This window comes from Camelus bactrianus, chromosome 9, assembly GCF_048773025.1.
Source record: "Camelus bactrianus isolate YW-2024 breed Bactrian camel chromosome 9, ASM4877302v1, whole genome shotgun sequence".
Classification (NCBI taxonomy): Eukaryota; Metazoa; Chordata; class Mammalia; order Artiodactyla; family Camelidae; genus Camelus; species Camelus bactrianus.
In genome coordinates this window covers 26,610,491-26,632,077 of record NC_133547.1, presented here as the reverse complement: position 1 = coordinate 26,632,077, position 21,587 = coordinate 26,610,491, and the positions used below count along the sequence as shown (strand labels likewise).

The 21,587-nt window shown below is 38.2% G+C and overlaps 1 protein-coding gene across 15 annotated transcripts in view; it reads left to right on the top strand.

Annotated features, from left to right (window-relative positions):
* Positions 1–3,588: 3,588 nt before the first annotated feature.
* ZNF644 (zinc finger protein 644) overlaps positions 3,589–21,587 on the top strand; it is a 98,737-nt gene continuing 80,738 nt past the window's right edge. For 4 of the 15 annotated variants that reach the window (XM_074369905.1, XM_074369900.1, XM_074369907.1 and 1 more), the window contains exon 1: positions 3,805–4,038. The gene's annotated coding sequence lies outside the window, so the exon portion shown is untranslated. Of the gene's footprint in view, positions 3,726–3,804; positions 4,039–4,505; positions 5,107–21,587 lie in introns of those variants that run through there. The other 11 variants (XM_074369906.1, XM_074369902.1, XM_074369912.1 and 8 more) reach the window with 9 other exon arrangements.

Sequence of the window (21,587 nt, the reverse complement as noted above, 5' to 3'; positions counted from 1 at the left end):
GAATCCTTAAGCAGTGGCATCAGCCTATAGCCTCGGTTTAGTCCCTCAGCCTTGGTCTTGTCAGGTTTTTTCCATATTTGGGCTATTTCCCCTTCTTTCCTTTTCAGCTTTTCCTGAACACACTGTAGTGGGCTGAGCCACTCCACTAACCTTGATCTTACCAAGGTCACTAATGATTTTGTACACCCAGCGGACTCCACTTACTTGCATAACCTCTCTGCTGCATTTACTCAGGATGTGCAGAGACCCTGCTTTGTGCTCACCAGTCCCATTTCCTTTTCCTCCAGGGTTTGCAGCCCAACTACATCTCCCAGCCTCTGCCTGCAGTTAAGTGGGGCCATGTGACCAGATGCTGACTACTGGAAAGTGAGAAGTGATGTGTGCCACTCCTGGGCTTGGCCACTTCAACTTAGTGCATTTTCTCTCTTTCCAGGGGATCCAATGGCAGATTCTAGGGCCTTAGGGGATGGCAAAATCATATGATGGAAGGACCAAGGCTTCCCCTCCTTTTCCCACTGACTGCAGTAGAGTGTGATGTGAATAAGAAATGAAACTTTACTGTGTTAAGCCACTGAGATTTGAGGTTATTTTTTACAGCAGGAAGCTGTTACCAATACCTGTGGCTTCTGTGATGCTACACTCTTGCCTGAATCTCTTCATATCACTCTGTTCCTTCATTTCTCATTTTCTTGGACTGCTCTACGCATTCCTTAAATATTTTTATCTGAGTTTTCACAGCCCAATGTTTTCTTTCTCTATGTATATTCTGTGAACAAGCTCACATAACTCTCATGGTCCACTTCTGATACGCTGATGAGTTGAAATAATAAATGTGTCCCTTAATATTAGATATAATTTTTACTAAATATGTGTATATTAAACTTATTGTGTACCATGTTTTACAAAGTTTTGTTTTAACTTGATTCTGAAATCATTGTTATCTCCTCATATTCCCCATTCTTTGGTAAATTGAGAATTTATTATATCCTTTTGTCCAGTTCTTTCATTGGACTGTAAAAGGTCCTCATCCATTCAACTACTATTTATTGAATACGTGCGAGGAACTGTTCCCTTTTTTGCTGACAGTGCCTCGTACAGTGCCTTGCATGGAGTAAGCAACTGGTGAATGTTGGTTGCATTGAACAAAATTATTTATTGCATACTTGCTATGTGAAAGTCTCTGTGCTGGGTTAGTGTGACACAAAAGTAAATATAAGGCTTGATTTCTGTTTACTTCTTCATCTTTCTCTGTGCAAAATATCCTCCTACCTCCACCTCAACTAACAAGCATGTTATGATAGTTGCAGTTCCACAAAGGAGACTGCCTTACACTTTCGGTACCCAGAGGTGGGTCCAGAACTAATGAGGCCCTGAGATAAATCCAAACTTTGACTTGACTTTATTTCTAGGCTAATAGATGAATCAGTGTTTTATTTTTTCTTTTTTCCTGCAATTTAGAAGTATTAGAATGTGGAGAATTAACTGTTTTTACTCAATATGAAATTGCATTTTCTTTTTGATTAGGTCATTTGAAACCACAGCTTACTTTGTACATTTTATTGGGGATTCCCATTCACTGGAATAACTAATAGATTCATATATTGTGCTAATATTGTCAAGTTTTAACATGTTAACGATAGCCAGTCCTGCTTTTCCTTTCTTTCTTTTCTGTTTTTAAAGATCCTTTACCAGCTATGTTTATCAGAGCACTATTTGATTACAGTGAGTAGATGTGCTCTGTGAATTTCCTCCCAGGGTCAAATTGTTTTCCACATCTTGATTTTCATTCTCAACTGCAATTTCCTTTTAATGTCTTTAAATATTTTAGCTTTGAGCCACATTCCTGGTCCTTAAATTTTTCCAGTTGTGTATTTTTCTTTTCTTTTTGTATTACCTTATTCAAGCTATCTGCCCTTATCTACTTTTCTCCCACTCATGGGAAGTTTCCTGACATCTATTTTGCTTATAAAGAATTTCATCAGCCAATACTACTTTTACTACTACAATTGTTACTACTACTTATACTACTACTACTATTTCTAGAGTGTTACCATTTAGTTGCTTAATTCTAATATGAACAGTTGCATTAGTGAGACAAGTTCCTGATCATGGTTGAGCTCTGAGTGGTTCTGTTTGCTGGTAGCATGATCTGATGCACATCAGTCAGTCCAAGGTATACATTCACAACAGAGTTTTTGTTGTTGGTAACTGCTTTTGTAGTGACATAATGTTGTAAGAATTTCCATAGTACATAGTAATTTTATTTATTGTAAGTCCAATGGTAAACTTAGAATGTCCAATTTCAATGGATTTTGCAGATGAAATAATCCAAAGCCCCCCACCATTGGCTGAAAATATATACATTTTATTGCTCACCCATTTGTATAAATGAAGACGAAAACTTTGTATTTTGAAAGACTCCAAAGAGCTGTGTGACGTTGAGAAAGTTACCTAATCTCTCTTTGCCTCATTAGGTTGTAATGAAACTGAACGAGTCAGAACAATGCTTGGTCCATAGTAAGCACTCGGAAGTGTTAGCTATTATTATTACCTAATGCAGCAAGTACAAACACCTGTCTTCTGGAATCTATGTTTGCTGATAATGATGATGAGGTCCCCATCCTATAGGAAAGGGAATGTTTCTCATGTTTGTCAAATAACTGCAATTATAGTGTATTCCTCTGAACACCAGTAACATCTTGAGGGTTTGGGAAAGCACAGTTTTTGATAGCTGTTACTAATGAAAAGATTTGTTTAATGAGAAAACAGATTCAGAACAGCCAAAGAATTTATTAAGGTGGGACTAGTAGATTTCTCAGGAATTTCTGGTTCATGTCAGACATGTTAGCAACTTCTTGTTTGCTCATCTTGAAAGGGAAGAGAATAGCTCCTACTCAGTGTTTCCCAAAGTGTGGTCGATGGAACTCTGCCGTGCATACTTGTTTCAAAACTTTCCCAGAACTTTCTCAGGACCTACTAATTCTCTGAAGGGTTAACCAGTATCTCAGGTGCTTTAATGCGGAGGGAGAAGCATCCTCAGAGCCAAGCTGGACCAAACCCAGGGCCCTTTTAGGGCAGGCTGTGCTGTCCGGGGAGATGCTTCAGTGGATGCTGTGTCCCCACGAAGCATCTCCCGACAACTGGCCGCCTTAAGGCCCACACGCCCTCCTCTGCCGCCGCTCTGCAGCGGTGGCGGGCAGCCTCGAGCCCCTCGGCTGTCCCCCTCCGCGGCGGGAACGGGGAAGGGGCCGGGGCTCGCGCGTGGCCGCGGACGCCCGACGCGGGCCTGCTCCACCTTAACGGGCCTGGGCCTGCCGGAGCGCTCGGGCCCCGCAGAGTTTGGGCACCACCATATTTGGAGCGTGCCTACTTCGGGGCGGGAACCGCCTCGAGAGTGATTAGGTCAGCGCTGGGGGAGGTGACCTTGCGGGGTCTGTGGCACCCGAGAAAGGTGGAGCGCTGCGCCTGCCGCCCCCGTCGGCGTGGCCCCCCGGCCGCCCCGGCAGCTCGAGGCCGCCCGGGAGCTCGGCGCCGGCCGCCCCCGCGGCCCGCGGCCCGGTCGGAGGCGGGAAAGCCGCGCGCCTGCGCCGTGGGAACCGGGGCCGGCGGCGAGAAGCGGGGAGCGGAGGGGGCCGCCGGGCCGGGCGGCGTACAGAGCGGCGTGTGACGCGGGGACGCCGCGCGCGCCCGGCGTCGCCCCGGTTTGACGCACGCGGCACCAAACTGTGAGTTTCAGGGCTTATTTGGTCGGATTCGCCGGGGCCCGCGTGGCTTCCGGGCCCCGGGGCGGCGGCGGCGGCGGCGGCGGCGGCGGGGCTGGGGGTGGCGGAGGGACGCGGGGGGCCCCGGCCGCCGGCGCTCGGCGCGGGGAGCTCCGCCCTGGGCTGGGTCCCGACCATCCGAAAGGACGCGTTTTGCCGCACAGGCTAAGATGGCGGCGGCGGCCGAGGAGGCGGAGTTGGTGCTGCACAAGGAGCCCGGGCCCCGGGTTCGGGGCGGCGGCGGCCGCGGCGGCCGCGGGGGGCGGCCGAGCCTGAGGTGAGCGGCGGCCGCCGCCGCGGGGCGGGACTCGGCGGAGGCGGGGGGAGGGCTTCTCCTCGGCGGCGTCGGAGGGTCCGGGAGCGGACACAAAGGGGCTGAGCCGGGCGCTAGACTTGGGGGTTTTGTTTAGTCACATGAAGCCGAGCAGCCAGTGAGCAGGAGGGGGAAGGGGCCGAGAGCGGGCGGCCCGGGGAGCCCGGCGGCCGCCATTGCGACGCCCGGAGTAACGGGCGGCCCCGCCGTCCGGGCCGCTCGGCCTCGGCCGGGAGCCGCGGCTCTGGCGTTAAGCGTACACACCCCTCCCCTAACGTGGGGCCGGGACCGCAGAGCCCTCGCCGCCCCCGGTGCCGCGAGCCCTTTTGCCGCTAGGTGCCTGGGAAGTAGCAGCAAGAGGTAAACCGCTCAGAGTGCTTGGGTTGCCAGGGGCTTGGTGGGCGTCCAGCTAAAGCTTTTTGCTTCTCCAGGTCTGATTCCCTGGCCTTTGTGTCCCTGGGAGCTTAATCTCTGCCAGAGGAAAGCAGGTGTGCTCCACTTCTCCCGTGAACCTGAAGATGAGTTGTCCCAGACCCTTCTCAGTGATTGGAAACTTAGGTGGTGGAGCTAACGGTTTCTTGTTACGAGACTTCACAGACGACTCTCGTGTTGGGATCCATCCATGGTTTAGCAACATTAGTGGAAAACTTTTCTTGAACTGTTGAAGTAATATTGACAAATTTAGTTGCGATGAAACTTTTTGTGTTTAGACTTCAAATTTTGTGTGGTCATTGAGAAGTGCTCAACGAGGAGATAAACACGATTGAGGGCCCGAATGATGGTCCTGTTTTGTGTACAAGTTAATGATTTCAACAGAAATAAGCCAAACACCATCCATCCATTCTGGCCGGTCCTAACTAATGCCAGGCTTGTTGCATCTGGATGATAGATTAGATTTGCCTTAATAGTATATTGCCTCTCTGTTGTAGTTTAGTTACTTCTTTGGTCCCACAAGAAAAAGAGCGTTTCAAAAAATAGACAACTCAAGTTACTCAAAGAGAGGAAACCTGCTGTTTGCCTTCAGTGCCATGTGTAAGTATCCAGGGAACTCGATGGCAGCAATATTGCATTGATAGGTTTGGTAAGAAAAGATCAGTTTTTATAAAGAAGTTACAATTTACACAGTTTAATAGGTGAAACATGAAAGCTCGACTAGTTTAATACAGTGATATGTACACTGCTCTTAAAATCATGGTAGTGTAAGTTTTAGAATTTCTAACATAATTTAAAGTTACACTGCACTTATGTCTCCATCATACTTTGTGTATTTGTAATACTTGAAGTACAAAATTTGGAAACAACTAATGTTTTATTTTGGGCAGGCTACATTAACAAATTACATTGCTTATTTGAAGAGATGTTTAAACACATTAGATAACTAATTTTAGATCTCTGTTCAAATTGAAATTTGAACTTTTCAACATTGCTTAAAACTTTCATTTTCCTTGTTTTTTCCCCCAGATTTCTATGTCCCCCCTTCTTAGCTTTTCCCCTTCTAAGAGAGAACAATCTTGTGTTAATGAATAGGAAATATATTATCAGCAAAATGATTATTGAATCATATAGTTTTAGCATAGAAGGAATCTTAGAGAACTATTTTCACCCTTTATTTTACAATATATTGAGGACCAGAGATGATTGTTAATTGCATAATGGAGAATTGTGTCTCATCTTGTACCTCATTGGTCCTTGCATTAGTCACATTGCTCGGATAAGGAGGTGACTGTATGCAACTAATAATGGTTATAAAACAAAACAAGGGGATGTGTTTGAGAATACTTGTTAATTAGATATTAGCAAGAAATTCTGTGACAATAATTAAAAACTTATTTAACTTAACATGGTGACTTAGTTTTTAGAGTGACTTCCAGTGAAACAAACTCAAATACAAAATATAAACGTTTGAGATAATTTCAAAGCAATGTTGCTTTTGAGTTTTCAGGTTTTCAAAAAGCAATCTTGATCCATACATTAAAAAAAAAAACAGGTAGCTTGATAAACTTCTTGGGAAGTTTGAAGTAATTGCCATTACTACCAGTTATTAAATAAGAAATGAAATAGATGCTCAAAACAGTGGTGCTAATGCCTTTCATTTTGTAACAGTGTTTTAGTTGGGTAGATGGATGTGCCACTCTGCCCCTTGTTAGAAACTGCTTGTTCAGACTAGATAGTACTACTGCTGAGCAGTAGACATGTAAGATCTGTTAGGGAATTCAACAGGTAGGAAAATCAACGGGATCGCACAGTTATCTTTAACTTCTTTTGATACCACATTTTACAAAAACAGGTAAATTGTCTGGAGGTTTTACAGCTTCTGTGGGTCATTTAAAGTGCATCTAAATTATTGATTTTTCTCGGAAAGTTGATATATTTCATAATTCTCAACACTATGTAGGTGAGTGGATTTAATTATACTTTAGTCTTGTGATAATAAGGATTATTCCCAGATTATTTGTAATTATAAAATGAGTCTGTCACCTGCAAACCTTAAACTTTTTGCAGCTTTAATTTGTCACTCAAGTTATAAAAGAGGGCAAGTTTTGTTTTGGCTGAATTGAGACTATATTGGGTAACAGGAGGGGAAAAGGAAGACTCCAGGACTGTCACTTGAAGTGGTGGGATTACCTGCAATTTAAAAAATGTATAGAAACTGGTTGTCAGAGAAGGCAAGTTCATTTTTCATCCCAAATACGTTGTTAGTGTTTACGGTTACTTACTTAGACTCTTCTCAGAATGTGATTCTAAAGGAAAACAGGGCATCTTACTCTTGTGGGAATGCTCTTCTCATGGCTGCTTTTCAGGCAGATCTTAAGGCAGCTGTAGCTTGCACTGAATGCAGAAATTGCAATGCTGACTTATCTAGCCCTAATTTTATAGAATATTAGTTTTAGCAGTTCTTTTTAAAAAGTGTTTTAAAATCTTTTTACATTAGTCCTATAAAATAAAGCATGAGAATGAAGGATGAATATTATAATATTCTGGATAGTCACATGAGCTCGGATTTTTTTTTCATTTATTTGATATCGTTAACCCCTCTGGTAGAGAGGATGTCTGCTTTGTAGATGGAGTCTGTAAATACTAAACAGAGTTCTGTAGTGCTGACTGAAGGAGTTCTGGAAGTAATGTCTTCTAATTCTGGCTTATTAGGAGGGGATAGCTGCTTTTAAAAGTGCAAACCATCCACCCCACTGAATTGTAAAAGAACTGCTTCTAATCAAGCCGATTCTAGTGCTAGCTCACCCTGCTGGTTGGCTGCAGTTATTTCTCCTCTTCCTCCTCTCAAGAACAAACATAAAGGTCAGCTGAGACCTAGAAGGTAGGACACCAAATTCAATTTGTGTTCTTTCTTCGGGAGAGGGAGTCTCCATGAAAAAGATGTTTTCTCATATCTAGAGCCTCAGTTGCTGTACTGTTTAATTATTTCTTAGATCTGCCAAAGTTAAACTGTGAAATTGCTGTCCTCTTTGAGTTTACTGGGGACTCATGAGATTAGGAGGAGTTAGGACGTTTTTGTTCCTTTCAATTCAAGATACAATATCTTTGACAATTGAGAGGTGTTAGCAGGAAAAACAAGAAGTTCTATGGGATAACTTTCCAGGAGGAGAAGAGCCAAGGATTTCAGGAGGAAGAGGAGGAGGAGCACGCTAGTGCAGTGGCAGCAGCAGTGCATACTTCTCTTGGGTGAGGGAAAGTGAGACTATTAAGATTAGTGTTTCTAAGAGATTTCTCTTGGGTTCTCCCTCTCCTAATCTTTGCCCTGCCTCTTCTGTCTGCAAGATGTGGCCTTCCCATTTCATTTGAGATTCTTGGAACTGTGACTTTGTAAGTAACTATGTGAAAAGTATAGATGAGTGATTTGTTCTTGAAATTTAATTCTGTTAGTCTAAACTGTGGTACAGGTGACTTTGGTTCAAGTGATAAACACAAGATTTTAGGTCTTAAGATTTTTAGTATGTATCTCATTCATTGAAGTTGAAAATACAGCTTTATTTATTTTGTTTTTTAGTTGAAATATAGTTGATGTACAATGTTAGTTTCACGTGTACAACTTAGTGATCAACATTTAAATACATTATGAGATGATCACCATAAGCCTAGTAACCATCTGGCCCCATTACAAAGTTGTTATAATATTATTGGCATATTTCTTATGCTGTATATTATATTAAATTCCCATGGTTTACTTATTTTTAAAACTGGAAGTTTGTACCTCTTAATTCCCCTCAGCTATTTTGCCCATACTCCTCCCCACCCCCAACCACCCTGTTTGTTCTCTGTATCTGTGGGAAAATACAGCTTTTAAAAGACTTTGTACAAAGTCTGGAAACTAATATGTTGTGAGCCAAAATAATTTAAAATAAAAAAACACTGAATAAAGTGTTGGGATTAAAGTATAATTTATAAAGCGTATGTACCTGTATTATATCAGTAATTTACCTAATTTTTATAAATGATGAATATTCTAATCCTTTCTTCCATGGTATTTATCTTTTTACTTGAAAGCATAATGCATATCTTTTTCATCAGTTTCTAGAGGAAGATGTTAGACATGACTAGAACTTTCAAAACACCAGTTACTGAGAAGGGAGGTGATTCCTGTTAATTGTTGAATGGTTTGTGAAGATGGATGAAAAACTTGTAAGAGTTGGAATTAATTGCCTGTTGCTTACTATTGATTTACTGATATTATACACACACAAATACACATGTAGATGTGTATATATACATACACACAAAATCATACTTGAATTTGTAATTTTAAATATGTATATATGGAGGCAGGATGGGAGAATAAGGTTTAAACAGTGTAAGCCTTGATGTAAGACTGGTGGGGCTAAAATCTAGCTGTGTAAGCACTAGGCAAGTAGGTCTAACAGTCATACCATCTTCATAGAGGTTTAAGGTTTACATTACTTAATTCAGCTAGTAAAGTCCTTAGCGTTCTGATACGCAATGAATGCTGAATAAATGTTAGCTGTTAGAATAATAATAAAGTTCTTATCACCATTGCTCACTTGTGTTTTCTCCAGTAACTTGAAATTTTCACCTGTGAGTGATCTGAAGTTGTGTACTTTTTGTAATGTTCCGTATTTAGGCCTGTATCTGCAGAGGAAGTCAGAGACAGGCACCAAAGTGTGCCATCTCTAGTTCTAGCAGCAAAAGCTATAACCAGGTCAATGTTTCAGGAGCACATTTCCTTTTATGACTGTCAGCTGATGAATAAATAAATGCACTTGGAAATGAGTGCGTTTTAGTGAAGTTATTTCCTGACCGGTGTGTTGGTTTGCTTTGTTACAATATCCTCAATTTCTTCACTTCCATTTAAGTTTTTGGCCCAGAGGATGGTGGTGACCATTAGTGGAAAGAAGAGGGTGAGTGGCTCTGTGTATTCGTGTGTAATGTACACAGAGGCCTGGATGAGAGTGAGGCGTGGCTTCAGCAGAAGCTAGATCGAGGAGGAGAATGTTGTCTTTCCATTGCTTAGTCCGAGTCACGGGGATTTCCTCAAGCAGCATTTCCTTTCGCTGCTTTCCTTTCCACACTTTCTTTGTTTTATATGTGTCTGTGATGTATAGTCTTAACCTTTACCACTTGAGTCTTTTTGGTACCACCTACCTCCCCCACCACAGACACAAATTTTAAACTTGTAAAAAAAGATTGTTAAAGGCAGCTAGTGAAAGCATTTGTAAGTTCACATGAGGAGGGGTGTGAGTATGAAACATTAGAAGTTTAATATTTGTTTAAGAAATATTTTCAACGGAAAATGAAGGCAGGGTTGTCACCCATAATCTTGTCACCATTATATAATCATTAGTAATAAAGGAAAGGGAGTGAGACTGACATTAATTAAGCATCTACTGTGTGTTCCTCACACTAATGCTGTGATGTATATATTCCCATTTTATATGCAGGGAAACTAAGACTTGGGTCACATGGATAGTAAACAGCAGAAGAGCCAAGTGTGAACCGAAACGTATCTTGATTCTACAGAGGAGACCTTTCTGTTCTGCCTTCCTATCTTTTCTATGTCTATCATTTTATCCTATTATGAAGTTTGTAAGTTTTATCTCCTACTTATAAAACTTAGCATTATAAAAGCATTTTTCAGCTCACCCTTATTTCAAGTGGTGTCTTATTGCCCACATTGTTTATTCATACCACCATATAAAGGTTCTTTGTCTTGGCTACTGGACATTGGCACAGTGATATTGGTCAGAATGGAAGCTGCTTTTTTTCTTTACTGAGTGACTAAGATGAAAAATAATCTAGTTTAATTAGAACTAATACTCTCTGGGATTAGAAGGTCTACAGCTTTAGTAATGCTGTCTGTCCTTTCTGGTGAGACATTTAACTCAAAATGGATACATGTAAAATGGAGGTGAAATTTTCAGTTTATAGCCGTATGAAAACAACTTAAAATATTTTTACATTTTGAAATGTCTTAAGCTTCCTTGTTAAAAATCTTTAAAAAGTGACATTAAATAGTTACTTAAATCCTGTTTAGTTACTGTTAGTAATTCATAATGCAATAATCTTTAATTTATAAGAGAAGAAAAACTTAGCATTGAATTCTTACCTTCTCATTGGGTGGATAACACATATTAAAAGCTAATCTGTGGGGCATTTATAAATAGATTGTATAGATTAGCACTGCCCAGTAGAAATATAAGCCACAATGTGATTTGAATTTTTCTGTAGCCACATTAAAAAATAAAAAGAAAATAAGTTAAAATTAATATTATCAATGCATTTTGTTTAACCCAATATATCAAAAATATTACCATTTCAGCATGTACACATGATTGCAGTGCTTTACATTCTTTCTTTTTATTTTCACACCAAATCATCAAAATCCAGTGTGTGTTAATGTACTTAAAGCATATCTCAGTTTGGACTAGCCAGACTAGTGCTCAGCAGTCACACATGGTTATCACATTTGACAGTGCAGATATAGGTCGTAAGTATGAAGGATCAAGCAGAAACTGAACAGAGTCTTACAGGATAGTTGAGGAAAGATAAGCTGGGGAAGAACATTGTCATAAAGAAGGGTGGGAATTAAGATGGGAGACACTAGAAACCAGGTAGTAGAGTGCCCTGAATCCAGTGTGGGGGTGTGGGGTGTGTGTGTGTTGGGTAGATGTTGGAGGGTGCCTCGTCCATGCCTTGTACATGAGCACTTGATGAATACTGAATTAATCTTCAGGTGAATTAATATGAGACAATATGAAAAATGCTGTTAGAATACTAACAGCTTTGTGGGTCTTCTAAGGGGAAAGAGTTGCATTTAGGGAATATTGAAGTTCTGTGATGAGAAATGGAGAATGATGAAAAAGGGTGAAAATTGAGTTTTAGATTTTACCATTATTGGTGACTTATTTCTAAATGTTTTATTTATATATATTTTGCATACAGTGAAGTGCACAAATCTTATGAGTACAACTCAGTGAAATTCTCCAAATAAATACATACAGATAACTTCTATCCAGATCAAGATGCTTAACATTTTCTGTACTGAAAAATGTGTCTTGTGCCCCTTCCTATTAATTCCCCTTCACAGAAGTAACCACTATTCTAGCCTCCGTCATTATAAATGTTTTACTTACTTTTGAACTTGCTTATGGCACACTTGTCCTTTCTAAGGGTAGCGAGAGCTGACGCCTGCATCTTTTTCTTGTCTGTCCTTGTTCGGCATTGTCGGGTGAGTATGGCGGTCAATCAGGTGATACGTAGTGGGTGCTAGGGCCCTTCTGTTTTTCTGCAGTGTGATGTATACCGACATCAGAGGGATGTTTCTTGCTTCCATTGAAAGTAACCCTTTAGAGGCTAGTTCTAGGCCTAGAAAACTTGTTTAGAATGTAGAGATTTGAATTGCTTCCATAGGTAACGTAGTTGTCTTGCTTTCATTGCAGTGTCCTCCAGGCGTATAGCCAAGAAGTAGGCCGAGGAGATCTTGAATTGCCTCCTTATATAGCGGCCTTTTGGGACCGCTTTAACAGTAGCTTCTAGGCGTTGTGTAAGTTAGCTTTCAGGCATTTCAGGTTCCTTAATAAGGTATTTGAGTGTTTCTGATTGTGATTGTAGGGGTAGGCGTAAATTTGTGTACTTTTGTTTACAGATATGTATCCACTCTCAACCAGAAAGATGTTGACATTTATTTATGTGTAAAGAATGAGAATTCTACCTTAAGGACAGTTGCACAAAAGTTTAAATGGTTAAAATCCATGAAGGACACTTTGTAAACATATCTGCAATGGAACTATTGATCGTGACTTTTACATGTAGTGCTGGAATTATATTTTTCCAAATGGGATTAATGGTTACAGCATTGTTTTTCATAAATATTGAGTACTAGAAGCCTTGTTCTAGTATAACGATTTGTGCTTTTGGGAGAAAGCTATCATTTCTGAAATATGTATTATAATAAAAGTTCTGAAAAGTATATAATGAAAATATGTATCTTCACATTCTAATATGCTTAGTTTTGAGGAATAATATGTTTTGTAAATTGTGCGTAAGTAGACATGAAAATACATTCTCATTAACGTTTGATTATGAATGTTTTTGAGCTTATGAATGAAAAAATTATATAAAGTCTTGTTTTTTGGAATTTGTATTGTTTGCTTAATATCCTCTTGCTCCAAGAATTTTAATTGTTGTCTTGAAGAAATAAAACCTCATCTGTGAACTTTTATTATGTAGGTTTTGTATTTGTGTAGTATAGAAGGCCAATGCAAAATTGGTTAGACATTGAAAAACTATGTTTATTATCTATAAAATATTAAGACTACATAGTAGTTTTTTTGGGCTAGATTTAGAAAATTACACAAACAAAACAATTAGAATGTTACTAATTATAACTTTAAGACCTGACTTCTATGTGTAGGAAAAAAGTGTTTAAGGATATGTTTTTTTTATGTTGTTTTGAAAAAAGAATGAATATTTGAATTTGATTTGGGGAGATTTAATTTTTTTGTATTCAGAAAAAACCTTGTAAGTGTGGTTGTATTTCTCCCAACCTTTGCTTGTTTTAATTGGGTTAATTATTATACAAAATTCATTTAGTACCACATGAGGGGGTAAGAATGCAGATATACAGAGTGAATGATATGGTTCCTGCTCTGAAGAGGTCATTATCTAAGACACAACTTAAAGAGTGGCTTAATAATGAAATATTTGAATTACTGATCTGACACAAAATCATATGAACAGTGTGTATTAAGACTGGAAAAGCTTTCTGGCAAAAATAATTTTTCATGTAGATTTTGAAGAAGTGGTAGAAGGGAGCATCAGCTAGGGGGGAAGTTGAGTTAAAGCACGGAGATGGGAGCTGCGGCCTGCAGGCGTTTTCCTCTTTCAAAGCAGAGTCTGTTTTAAATGAATGGGATGAAAAATAAAGTTTATAAGGTTGTGGCCTGAGCTGGAGGAATCTAAAGAAGTTTGGATTAGAAATTAGAAATAAAGGAGTTCTACTGAAGGCCGTTGAACAGAAGAAGTACATGAGGGAAAATGAGTAAGATCAGCAGCTAGGTTCAACGTGACTGGAGAAGAGACTGAAGTGAGGAAGGCCAGGTAGAGGTCATCATCTTGGTAAATGGGGCGGGGGGTATACTGAGAATAAGAACGGGTAGTTTTAGACTAAAGCAGGTAAAATATGTTGCTCCTAAGTTTGTAGTGTAAGGTAAAAATAAGAAGGGAACAATTTTATTATCTTTCAGTATTGAAAATAAACTTGGAGATAGTTTACCAAATAAGTTATTAACACTAATTGAGGTTACATCTCCGTTATATGTAAAAAAATTGATTTGAAAACTTAGTAAAATCCAGGAAAGTTATGCTTTAGTGGTATTTTCTGAATTGCTAGTACTTTCAACTAAAAAAAAATCTGAGATGGATATTAAGAAGGGCTTGTATTACTGAATTTTGAGTTATAATAGTACCTTTAGGTCATGGCCTGAGAGACATTCTAATTGGTATCGGAGTTGGTGGGAAAGAAGATAATAAAGATTAATAATCTGGACTACCAATAAAAACTAGATACTTGTTTTAAAATTTAGGAAGTGTTTGGAGCACACGGCTTTTATTGGGGGATCCCTAAAATACAGTCCTCTCTGGGCAGCAGTTGTGCTTGATACTCAATATATAGCATGCTTGTCTTCACTGGAGTTTTTAAAGAGTTCTTGAGTGTATACTGTTTTCTTACAATGAGTACAATGCTTAGAATTAGAAAAATATGAAAAATTATAAAAGGAATGTAATTTAAAATATATTTTCCTGCCTTTTTTAGAATTAGTAATTAGAACAGAGTTTAGGAGTTAATAGGGTCTTGGAGTTTTAAGATGGTGTGTTAGTCTTACTATAACGAGTTTACATTTTAACCATTCTCACAGCTAACATGGGCTTAACTTCAGTTAGTAAAGAAGTTAGTGAGGTTTCTGGCACCATGGTGAAATAGGTGCATTAGACTATATCCAAGTTACCTGTTGAGGCATATCAGCCAAAGCAAGAGAAAATAGATTGTCCTCTACTGTCACAGAGAAAGAGATTCATCAACATCTCTGAAATCTGGGGTCTCTGGATAGAGAATATGGGTGAGAAGGGGTAACAGCAGAGCTATCTTCTGTTCACTGATTAATGGTTAAACCAGTGGTTTGGGGAATAGGAAGTTTGCCCCGAAGCCCTGCCCAGAATCTCTTTCCTAAATAGTTCCCAATTTTTTGTGGCACAGACTTACTGGAAATAGACCCATCCTCACCTGTGTTTGCTGCTATGGGTCTGTGCATTCTGAAAAGCAATGAAAAATCGCTACATAAACGAAAGGTAGCAGTTTAAAGCGGATGGAAACTAGGAAACCAAATTGACTTCCATATGTATCGGTCCTACTGAAATGGCTCAGACAGGAAGGAGGTGGAGGAGACAGATACACCCTTCCGTGGCTGTGGTGGAACCAGAAGCCTTACGCTATGGCAGTGAGTGTCTTAGTGGTTGCACTGCCATTAACAGAGATGCAAATGGCATCCTGAGTAGATGTCCTTCAGTGTGATTCTACTTGCCTGGTCATCTCCTGGTTCATCTTATTTTCCAAGCCTCAATCACTAACTTTCCTGTTAAGTTTGATTACCCAGTAACCTTCTAACGGCTTTTTCTTAATTTAATTGAAATTGGTTTCTTTCCTACTCTCCTCCCCTTTACAAATTGAATTTAAAATTATCGTTATGAGGTTTTATAAGAGTTTTTGCTAAGTAAAGATGACACAATGTTGAAAATAAGGAGTGGCAAAAATAATATTAAAACTTGCAAGTTCAATTCATATCAAGCAAAGGATAAAACCTTTCTAGGCCAAAACCTTTGAATGAAAAAAAGAGAAAGTTTTAATTAATAAAAAGTTTGGAACCTTGAACAATACTAGGCTTGAAGTTTTGTATGATAAACTCAGATAACATTGAAACATGTGAAGTCAAGTTTCTCTGGAGAAATTGGTAAAATCAGTATTTTCAGGAGGCTTTATCTCTCAGAATTTAATAGATCAAACAAACAAAAATTAAGACTATAAAGATTTGAATAGCAAAATGCTTTAATAGGTGTATGTCAAATTTTGTTCCCAGTAAAGAAATACACATTTTTTCCAAATTCCTGTGAAATTTAAAAAAAAATTGTGTCTTAGGCTTCAAGGAGAATTTGAAATTTTAAATAAGAGAAATTGTGTAAGGCAGTACTTTTTGACCACAGTATAGGAAAACGATGTTAAAGCTGAAATGATTGTAACCACTTGGACAGTTGAAACTCTGTCCTATTAGAACTTGAGCCTAAATTTCATACAGTTTAAAAATGAACAACAGTGAAGATGTGACACTTCAAAACTGATAAGGTGAATATCCTTTTAAATATGGTGGATTAAATAACCACTTACTTTGTTTGCCATCAAACCCCTGTTAGAATTATTATATGTTTATATATTTAAGCATAAAATGTCAAGGACAAAGAAAACTGGAAAATTGATCACAGAAGTAAAACTTTGAAAGCTGGAAAGCAACAAGTGGTAACTGACTTTGCAGACCTGGGAAAACTCAGCTTTCCACTTCTAGTGTGGAAAGCCTAGAATTGGTCTAGAATTCTGCTGTAGAACGCTGGGGCGCTTCAGGAATTAGTGGCTGCAGGTATCCTGAAAGAATTGTCTGCGAGGTTAATAACAAGTAGACAGCACTCATGGTCCAAGAAGGGGTTTCATAACCTTTGTCCAAGTTTCTTGTCTGGCATTCAAGGGGAGACTGTTCTGTACTTGAACAGTAGGCAGGCTCAGGTTAAGGGCGTCATACCCAAAAACAAAATTGAGTAGAAATTTACATGTTGGGAATCACCCCTAGTCTCTCTTCCTCCTCCGAGTTCTAAGAATACTGGGTCTCAGACTTCTACCCCTAGAGTGAGATTGGAAGGTTCCTCCTGCTGTAACAAACTGATGATCAGGAACAAAGACCAGCAGACAATAACAGATGGGAAGCCACCAGAGAAATCATCAGACTGACCATCTCACACTGGTAACTACCCATGAACACACAATTTCTGGGCAACTTCGAAGTGTTTCATTTTAAAATAAGAGATTAAGGATCATGAAACATTTTAGGATAACCACAATAAGAAAGAGAAGAAGGAAATAGAAACGATTCAAGAAGAAAACTTCTTTTATAAGTTATTGATATCTTTGTAAGGAAGGGGATAATTTTATCTTTGAAACAAGAAAGGATACCATAAAAAGCAGTCCTCAGAAAACAAACATGAGCTCTTAGACATTGAGAATATGAAATACTTAATAGACGAGTTAGAAATTTAGGATATTAAATTTCTAGTAGAAGGTTATGAGATAAAATTGAGAAAATCTTCCACAAAGCAGGACAAAAGAATGTCAAGTAGGAGAAAAGAAAAGTAAAGAATCACACTTGGCAAATTTGACATGTGAAAAATCAGAATTACAGAATGGGAAACAAAAGGGAGGAAATTATTTAAGAATAATTGAATAAAAAACTTGAATTTCCACATGGAGAGGACTCAGCATGCACAGCTTAGTGGCTGGGGAAAAAAAAAAGAACCACGTTAAAGTACATCATGATGGAATTTCAGACGTCAGAAATAAATGGAAGATCCCAAAAGCTTTTGGTTCTGGAGCACGTAAAAGAGATTAGGAGCAATAACATTGGAAAATAATCGATAATGAATTAATGCCTCGGAATCCTGAAGGAAAAATTTTTCCAAGCTTCTAGTTCTGTATTTTCCCAAACTGTTAAATGTAGGCTAAAAATGTGAAACATGAGGTTGTTAGAATATTTACTTCAAATGCATTGTATCTCAGGAAGTTACTGGAGGCCATGAACTCTATCAGAATGATTGGATAAATCAAAAAGAGGAGGGAACCAGGAAATTCGATTTAGTACAAGGGGATGTAAGGAAGGTGGCTGTGCAGCGGGTCTGAAGAGAAGTCAGTTCATCAGGAGGAACAAAGGAATCTAGGTGGTATGTCTTTTGAAACACGATACGGAAAGGATTTTTGTGACTTTGTTCATAAGGGATACTTACCTGTAGTTTTCTTTTCCTGTGTTTGAGAAGGGTTGGCGTAAATTCTTCAAATGCCTGGTTGAAAGGTAGATTCCACCAGAGAGGCCATCTGGTCCTGGCCTTCCTTGTGGGAAGTTTTTTCATTACTTCCTCAATCTCTTGTCATAGGTCTATTCCAGATTTCCTGTGTCTTCTCGAATCAGTTCTGGATAGTTTTTTTCCCTAAGAATTTGTCTTTTTCAGCTAGATTATTTAATTTGTTGCTGTACAATTGTTTTTAATGTACACTTATAATCTTTTTTTTTTTTTTAAATTATAAAGCCAGTAGTCATGATACCTTTTTCATTCATGATTATAATACAGAAATACCTTGAGATACTGCAGGTTTGGTTCCTGACAACCACAATAAAGTGAATCAAATGAATTTTTTGGTTTCCCAGTGCATATAAGAGTTAAATTTATGCTGTACTGAAGTCCATTAATTGTGTAACAGTGTTATGTCTTAAAAAATAATGTACATACTTTAATTAAAAATACTTAATTATTAAAAAATGCCAACTATCATCTGAACCTTCAGCATGTTGTAATCTTTTTGCTGGTAGAGGATCTTGCCTTGAATTTGACGGCCGCTAGTTTATTAGGGTGGTTGGTTGCTGAAGGTTGGAGTGGCAGTGGCATTTTCTTAAGACAGCAGTGAAATTTGCCACATCAGTTGTGACTTCTCCTTTCACTTCAACACTTTGAGGCTATGGTAGGATTATTAACTGGCCTAATTTGAATGTTGTTGCATTTCAGGGAGTAGGAAGACCTGATGAGAGGGAGGGAGTTGGGGGAATAGTCAGTGGACTCAGAACACACAATGTTTATTAAGTTCACCATCCTATATGGGCGTGGTTTTTGGTGGTGCCCCAAAACAATTACAGTAGTAACATCAAAGATAACTGATGACAGGTCACCATAACAAGTACAATGATAATGAAGAAGTTTGAAATATTGTAAGAATTACCAAAATGTGGCACAGAAACACGAAGTGAGCAAATGCTGCTGGAAAAATGGTGCTGATTGACTTGCTTGGTGCAGAGTTGCTACAGACCTTCCATTTGTTAAAAAAAACACAGTATCTGTGATGCTCAATGAAACAAGGGATGCATGTAATTTCTTTCTTTTTTCAGACAGCTCCTAGCTGAAGGTTTGTCAATTTTGTTGATATTTTCAAAGAATCATTTTGGTTTCATTGATTTTTCTTTCTTTCTTTCTTTCTTTCTTTCTTTCTTTCTTTCTTTCTTTCTTTCTTTCTTTCTTTCTTTCTTTTTAAAATTCTGTTTCACTTCTGCTGTTATCTTTATTATTTCCTTCCTTCTGGCTGCTTTGGGTTTAATTTGCTCTTTTTCTGATTTCTTAAGATTGATGGTTAGGTTATTGATTTGATAGCTCTTTCAATGTAGGCATACATAGTTATAATTTTCCCTTTAAACTCTTCTTTCACTTCATCCCATCAGTTTTAGTGTGTTGTGTTTTTGTTCTCAACATATTTTAAAATTCCCCGTGTGATTTCTTCTTTGAGGTATTGAATAGGAGTTTTTACTTTATTTCCACATATTTGTTAATTTTCCAAATTTTTCTTTTGTTACTAATTTCTAGTTTCGTGGTTGGAGAACATACTTTATATGATTGATTCCTTTAAAATTTATTGAGGCTTGTTTTATGGCCTAACATATGGTCTGTACTGGAGAATGTTCCATGCGCACTGGAGAAGAAAGTGTGTCCTGCTCTTGTTGAGTGTTCTGTGGATGTCTGTTAGGTCAGATTAGTTTATAGTGTTCAGATCTTTTATTTCCTTGTGAGTCTTCTGTCTGGCTCTATCCATTATTGAAAAAGTGAGGCATAGAAGCCTCCAACTATTTTTGTTTGTTTCTCCTTTCAGTTTTGTAAGTATGTGCTTCATCTACCTTGAGGCTTCGTTAGGGGTGTATATGTTCATAATTTATACATTATTTTTGGTGGATTGAGGCTTTTATTATTATAAAACAGCCTCCTTATTCTCTAGGAATGATTTTTTGGTTCCTTAATGTCTTATAAGGATATAGCCAGTCCAGCTGTCTTTTAGTTATTGTTAGCACTGTATATCTTTGTCTATCCTTTTCCTTTAAATTTTTTTGCATCTAAAAAGTGTCTGAATTTAAAGTATGTCTCTTTTAAGCGGCATATAGTTGGATTGTGATTTTTTACCCATTCTGGCAAATCTCTGATTTTGATTGAAATGCCCCGTTAATTTGCACTTAATGTAATTGCTGATAAGGTAGAATTTATGTATTTGATTTTGCTGTTTGTTTCCTGTATGTCTTAATATTTATTCTGTTGTTCCTTTATTCTTTGATTATTGCTTCCCTTTGTGCTAAACAGCTTATTTTCTACTACCATTTAAATTCCTTTTTTTCACTATATATATGTATATTTCATTTTCCAGTGGTGCTGTGGGCATTACAATTAGTAACTTTGTTTCAGTTTGCTTCAGGTTAATATCAACTTAATTTCAAAAAAAAAAAAATTTTTTTTGCTCCTATATACCTCTAATCCTTCCTCTTCATTTGTGTTATTATATTCATGCAAATTATGTCTTTCTGTCTTTTAAATCTGATAGGAGAAAAAAGTCACAAATTTTAAAATTACACTGTCTTTTATGTATACTTACCAAGTTACCCTTACCGTGCTTTTTATTTTGTCAGGTATATTTGCATTGCTGTCGACCATCCTTTCATTTCAGCTTGAGGGACACCCTTTAGTATTTCTTGAATAGCAGATATGCTTGCAACCAGTTCTTTCCATTTTTGTTTCTCTGTTAAACGTCTTAATTTCTCTTTCATTTTTGAAAAGTAGTTGCTGAATTCTTGGTTGACAATCTTAATTTTTCGGTACTTCCAATATGACTTCCCATTGTTTTCTGGCCTTTGTGGCTTCTGATGTGAAATCAGCTGTTAATTTTATTGAGGATCTCTGTATGATGCGTTGCTTATCTCTTGGCTTCTTTCAGAATTCTCTTGTTTTTGGACAGATTGATTATATTGTATCTAGGTGTGGGTCTCTTTGAGTTTGTCCTATTTGTGATTCCTTGAGCTTTTGGGTGTTTAATGTTTTTCATCAAATATGGGGTAATTATGATTCATTATTTATTCAGATATTCTTTTTGTCCCTTTTTCTCCTTTCTTCTGGGACTCCCATTGTGTGTTGGTATTCTTAATGATATCCCTCAGCTATATTAGACTTTTTTTTATTTTTTACTTTTTTTTTTCTTTCTGCTTCTTAGAGTACATTAATCTTAACTGGCATATCTTCAGATTCACTGATTCTTTCTTCTGTCTGCTCACACTGCTGCTGAAACCTTGTAGTGAATTTTTCATTTTCATTATTGTACTTTTAAACTCCAGAATTTTTTTGTTCTTTTTCATGATTTCTGTCTTCTTACTGATATTTTATGCTTGTGTGACATGCATCTCATACTGTCCTTTAGTTCTTTGGACGTGGATTTCCTTTAGTTCTTAGAACATATTTAGTATAACTGATTTATAACTTTGTTTACTAAGTCCAATGTCTGAGTTTCCTCAGAGGCAATTTCTTTTGACTGCCTCTTTTTTTTGTTTTTGAGCCATACTTTCATTTTTTAATGTCTTGTCTTTTTTTGTTGAAAACTACATTTTAAATAATGTAGCAGCTCTGATGACTAGATATTCTCACCTCCCCAGAACTACTTGTTGTTACTGTTTGTTGTTTTTTGTTTATTGGTTTTTCAGAACTAATCCTGTAAAATATGTATTCTTTGTCATGTGTGGCCACTGAAGTCTCTCTACTCAGTTAGCTTAGTGGTCAGCCAATAATTGTACAGTGATTTCTTAAATACCTGCAACCATTAAGTCTCCAAGTCTTTGTTGAGAGGCTCTGTGTGTGTGTGTGTGTGTGTGTGTGTGTGTGTG